Source organism: Cetorhinus maximus, chromosome 14, assembly GCF_964194155.1.
Source record: "Cetorhinus maximus chromosome 14, sCetMax3.hap1.1, whole genome shotgun sequence".
Lineage (NCBI taxonomy): Eukaryota > Metazoa > Chordata > Chondrichthyes > Lamniformes > Cetorhinidae > Cetorhinus > Cetorhinus maximus.
The window spans coordinates 13,706,824-13,712,823 of record NC_135892.1 but is presented as its reverse complement, the minus strand read 5'-3'; the positions used below and the strand labels follow the sequence as shown (position 1 = coordinate 13,712,823).

Below are 6,000 nucleotides of genomic sequence, written 5' to 3'. Positions count from 1 at the left end.
AGGCCATTAGTACAGATCAAGAAAAGCAGGTTGCCCAACACTGACCCCAGGAGGATCCCACTGTAAACCTTCCCCCAGATCGACAAACAACCGTTCACCACTACACTCTGTTTCCCATCATTCCGCTAATTTCATATCCATGCTGCCACTGCCCCTTTCATTCCATGGGCTTCAACTTTGCTGACAAGCCTGTTATGTGGCATTTTATCAAATGCTTTTTTGTACATGTACACACATCAACCGCATTAACCACATTAACCCTCTCTGTTAGCTCATCAAAAACTTGATCAGATTAGTGAAGCACGGTTTGCTCTTAACAAATCCGCGCATCACCTCCACAGCTTGGGCACATCTTGGTGATGAAAGCTGATGATAATCCTGTGCAGGACATTGTACAGCTTTATCCTGACATCTTCAGAAACCTGAACAATTGGCCTAACAGTACAGATTAACATTCTACTTTGCCTATTGCTGCTCAATGAACGTTTGACACATTGGGTGCCCAATCTTCTTTCAAATTCAGAACCCCTTTTGCTTCACTTTACATTTATTAAATTTCATTCGCAATGGATTAAGCAAATTTTTGATTTCACAGCTTCGCGCACAATGAGTGGCTGAATCACCCGCCTGTACCAGAAGTCAGCCCTTTTTATTATTCAGATCAGGGTTCTATGATGGACAGAGGAAATTTATTGCCATTTTAGGTTGGAACTGTTCACCGCTGGCGGTAGAGCTGAAGAAGCGATTTTGTTAAAAAATAACCTGGGATGCTGCTGAACCAGACGGACCCTCTGCCGAGCCAGACGGACCCTCTGCCGAACCAGATGGACCCTCTACCGAACCAGACGGACCCTCTGAAGAGCCAGACGGACCCTCTGAAGAGCCAGGCGGACCCTCTGCCGAGCCAGATGAACCCTCTGAAGAGCCAGACGGACCCTCTGAAGAGCCAGATGGACCCTCTGCTGAACCAGACGGACCCTCTGCCGAGCCAGACGGACCCTCTGCCGAGCCAGACGGACCCTCTGCCGAGCCAGGTGGACCCTCTGCCAAGCCAGACGGACCCTCTGCCGAGCCAGGTGGACCCTCTGCCAAGCCAGACGGACCCTCTGCCGAGCCAGGTGGACCCTCTGCTGAGCCAGACCCTTACCCATTGTCTCAAATTGTTTCCCTCATCAAGTTTAATTTTCTTTATCATCAAGTTTAATAAGCAATAGTCTGATTTTGGAATTAATAAAATAATTGTGGGATGCATTTTTAAACATTTTTTTATTGCAGTACCAGTGGATTGAGTGTCCCCTGTGAACAGCTGTCCGTGAGAACATAAACTTTGTGGACATTTTTCGGATTACAGTAGGAATACCTCAACACAGAACGCTACCAATCACTAAAAAGTCAGACTCACAACTATTCTGTTTAAATACACAATGCTTTCTTTTTAAGGCTTAATAAAAATTGTAACTAAACAAAACAAATCGCTATTAATAACTGGTTTCTGCAGTACAAAAGGTGCTTCATTGCAGTTGATTTGCCCCGTCTGGAACAGTCAATATGTAAATAGATCAGCTATAACAGTTCCCTGTGTTAAAAAGAAATAGACAGGCATGGTATTGACTGCAGTGGGAGGCAGATGTTGGTTAAGCTCAGACCTCATGACAGTAGATTGCACTGGTCACCATTACAGGAACAATCTCCCATGAAAGTTGCAGTACAGTTATTACACACTATTGTCCAACAAACAACCTTTTGCTCACATTACAATTCAGATTGCTGGATGCGATGAGGTAAACTTCAACTATCTTTTCCATGTTTGGGTGGGAGACATTTTCTGAGAAAATCGAAAATTGTACAGGGTTCACATCGCCATCGAATCATTAAACCATTGTCCAAACATTTTTAGTTCAATCTTACAGCTCTTCATTCAAAATATTCAAGCTTAGCTGACCTTTTTGTGAGGGGGATGCAGGCTTGGAGGGGACGAGAGTGAGATTTGTGGTGGGAGCCCATCCACCAAATCTCCCATTTCTGCCAGAATTTGGGAGACCATTTGCAAATTATGGGGAAATGACGGTTTTCCAGTGCTATCTTGTCATTAGTGTCGTAGCAATACTGCTGCATTGCTGTCATCCGATAATACTCAGGGAGCGGGTGGAGGAGAGGGAGGGTAAGAGGGGGGCTGTTAAAAGACACTTTGCTTAGTGAAAAATCAATTTTCAAAAATGTTTTTCTTCTGCTGGGACCTCAGGCATTCCATTATACACTTGGGAGGTTTTTCTTTCCCTCGCTCTCCCCACCCTTTCCCAGAGGGAACCTGGTGATACAAGGGATATGGCCAGGAGCCCAGCACCAGCATTTCAATCAGGTCAGAAACTTGGGGAGGACTAGAACAGCAAAACTGAGGCCTCAAGATCTTAACTGTAGCAAATAGGAACAGGAGAAGGCCAATCAGTCCTTCTAGCCACATCCTATAATTCCTTTGAATCAACAAAGCTCTGGGAATTAGTTGGCTGATGATTGACATTCAAGGGCAACTAGGGATGGGCAATAAATGCTTGCCCAGCCAGCGAAACCCACATCCTGTGAATGAATAAAAAAAAATGTTCTCTCGAATGCTGTTCAAAATGATGCTTATTCGATTTGTGTTCAGGAACATGTACGCATAATCCAGTCTGAAACTCCAGTGCTGAGGGAGTGCTGCACTGTTGGAGATGCTGTCTTTCGGATGAGATGTTAAACTGAGGCTCCTTCTGTACTCTTGTGTGGATGTAAAAGATCCTGTGGCTTTATTCTGAAGAAGAACAGGGGAGTTATCTCCAGTGTTCTGGCCAGAAGTGTTCTTCCCTCAATCAGCATCACAAAAATATATAAAATGGGTCGTTATCACATTGCTGTTTCTGGGAGCTTGCTATGCGCAAATTGCCTGCTGTGTTTCCTGCATTGTAACAGTGACAACACTTCAGAAATATTTCATTAGCTGTAAAGTGCTTTGCGGTATCCTGAAGTTGTGAAAGGTGCTATATAAATGCCAGTCCTTTCTTACTTATGAAGTGTATTTGAACAATACTCACCCTGCTGTGTAACATTGTGTATGAACAGTAAATGTCTCCTTGTTTCATGTTGTCCTCTTCAATACAGAACATTTTCTTTCGAGCTATGGCGGATTCTTGGTTCAATGCGATGATTTTGTTTTCCACAGAGTGCTATGAAATAGAATTATAATTACAATGGTAACAGGTGAGACAGTCAGAGAAGTTACTCCATGTTACACTGTGTCAATGATACAGCTGCTGAAATGTTGTACAGGAAAGTTATCAGTAATTGTTCAGTCTCAATTGTATGTTTAGGCCCGGTTGAATTGTTAACTGGATCGCAAAGAAGTTGTTATCCTACATATTGATTACATTCTGTATTCCACATTTGTGAATTAATAACTGCTAGAACGTTGTATTATTGTCCATCTACAACCAGCCCTCCAAAATACTCCACCACCGACACCATCCTATCCCCCAATTGAGGAAGATCAATGCTTTCTTCCAGTAATGCACCCGTTGTGCTTCTTCCCCCTTCTCCAAGCTCTCTGTGTTGGATCATGAAGGCCAACAATGCTGCGACTAACTGGTCTTATCACCCCCCCTAGACTTGACTGTAGGACAACAGGACATTTTGCACACGTTGGCAGGTTCCTCTCAACTTCCATGTTGAGCAATATGCACACTCTGTCCCTGAACTCTGGAGCAAACTGACGCCTGGCACAGGAGGTACCTGTCCGACAAACTTCTCAAACACTCAACCAGTGGATGAAGATGATTCACAGCTGGAGCTTGGAGCTGTGAAAATACCAGGGGATATGGGATTCTGTCCTAAAAGAACAGCCTTCTCAGCCCCACCAAGCTCCTTTGCCAAGCTATGTGCCAGGCATTGTGCAAACCTGACACTCAACAAATGCCTTATTCGCCCCTCGAGATAAATAGTGACCCTGTCAAATCTGAAAAATTGTGTAATTGTGCAGGATTCGCCGGGTAGGTATCCCAATGTTCAGGACAAAGTAGCAGACAGTCCCTGCAATTATTTTTAAACCTGAAAAAGTGTGTAGACTCCTGTGCAATCAATAACAACAACCTGCATTTCTATAGTGCCTCTGACAACAATAACTTGCATTTGTAGTAAAACACCCCAAGGTGTTTCAAAGGAAAAATCATCAAATAAAATTTGACACTGAGCCGCAGAAGGAGCTATTAGGGACAGGTGGCTAAAAGCTTGGTCAAAGAGGTAGGTTTTAAGGAGCGTCTTGAAAGGAGAGAGAGGCAGAGAGGTTTAGGGAGGGAATTCCAGAATTTCAGGGCCCAGGCAGCTGAAGGCACGGCCACCGATGGCGGAGCGATTAAAATGGGGAGGCGCCAAAAGGAGGGATTTGAAAACAAGGATGAGAATTTTAAAACTGAGACATCACAGAATGATACAGCATAGAAGGAGGCCATTTGGCCCATCATGTATGTATCAGCTCTTTCAAAGAACAATTCAATTAATCCCACTCCCCCTGCTCTTTTCCTCATAGTCCTGCAAATTTTCATTTTCAATGATTTATTCAATGTACTTTTGAAAATTCCTATTGAATCTGCCTCCACTACACTCAGGCAGTGCGTTCCAGGTCACAGCAACTCGCTGTGTAAAAATAGTTTTCCTCAATCCCCCCAACACTCTGCCTTTTGGAAAATTATCTTAAAACGTTGTCCTCTGGTTACAGTCCCTCCTGGCATTTGATATATTTTTCAATTCTGATCAAAGGTCCAGACCTGTAAGGTTGAATTGTCCAGTCTCGCCACACTGACTGACCTGCTAAGAGGCTCCAGCATTTTCTGCTCTTGTTTCACATTTCCTGACAACTGCAGCTCTTTGCTCATAATTAATCTTTCACAAATAGAGTGACTTAGCAACGGTTAAACATTAACATGCTCGCTAACCTGCTCTGAAATGTCCTTTGTTAACACATTGATGGAAACTTTGTAACTATTGATAAGCTTCAGCCAATGTTTCAATACCTGGGAAAGTTGATAATCTAAAAAGGTTACGTTTGCAAAATCACAGTACAGTGTGATCAAATAGACTCTCCATATATCGCCATCTCACTTACAAAAAGCTTTACAAAAATGTCAACTGAGTCACATAATTATTGTTTAACTCAAAACCAGCCTCAGCTCATCTGCTGCTGAAACACTGACCCATCCCTTTATTACCCCTAGGCGTGAATATTCCACTCCAGGCCAGCCTCCCACCTTCCACCTTTAGTAAACTTCAGCTCATCCGAAACTCTGCTGCCTGTTTTCTAACTTGGACCAAGTCCCAGTCACCCATTACCCCTGTGCTCACTGATCTACGTCGGCTCCCAGGCCAGCAACACCACATGTAAAAAAATTTCATCTTTGTTTACAAATCCCCCCATGACCTTGCGCCTCCCTATCTCTGTAATCTCCTCCAGCCACACCGCCCCAAAGATATATGTGTTCCTCCGATTCTGGTCTCTTGAACATCACCAATTTTAATCAATTTACTATGACTGGCTGTGCCTTCAGCTGCCAAAGCCCTAAACTCGGAATTCTTTCCCAAAACCGTTCCACCTCTCTACCTCTATTTGCTCCTTTAAGAGTCTCCTTAAAACGGACCACTTTAACCAAGTTTTTGGTCACCTTTCCCTAATGTCTCCCTCTGCAGCTTGGTGGTAAATTTTGATTGATAATTGGAAATTTCTCAAGTTGTAGATAAGGACTTCAATAAACAAGCCTTGACGATACATATTTCACAGTAACATAAATAAATGTCTTTTGTATCTTCTAACGTCTTCATTAAAGTTTTTATTCAAAGGCAATATGATTCAGTATGAATGTTGGAGGGTCAGTACTGAGAGAGTGCTGCACTGTCGGAGGGTCAGTACTGAGGGAGTACTGCACTGCCGGAGGGTCAGTACTGAGGGAGCGCTGCACTGTCGGAGGGTCAGTACTGAGGGAG

General features: G+C 43.6%; 1 long non-coding RNA gene across 2 annotated transcripts; it reads right to left on the bottom strand.

Moving 5' to 3' along the window:
- Positions 1-1,233: 1,233 nt before the first annotated feature.
- Positions 1,234-4,961, bottom strand: LOC144689434 (uncharacterized). Of its 2 annotated transcripts, none has more exons than XR_013578647.1 (3): positions 4,831-4,961; positions 3,066-3,197; positions 1,234-1,825 (listed from the first exon to the last, which is right to left on the bottom strand). It is a non-coding gene; the product is annotated as an uncharacterized LOC144689434 (long non-coding RNA). The 2 variants fall into 2 exon arrangements; XR_013578648.1 differs by having other exon boundaries at positions 4,791-4,904.
- Between the last annotated feature and the right edge of the window lie 1,039 nt (positions 4,962-6,000).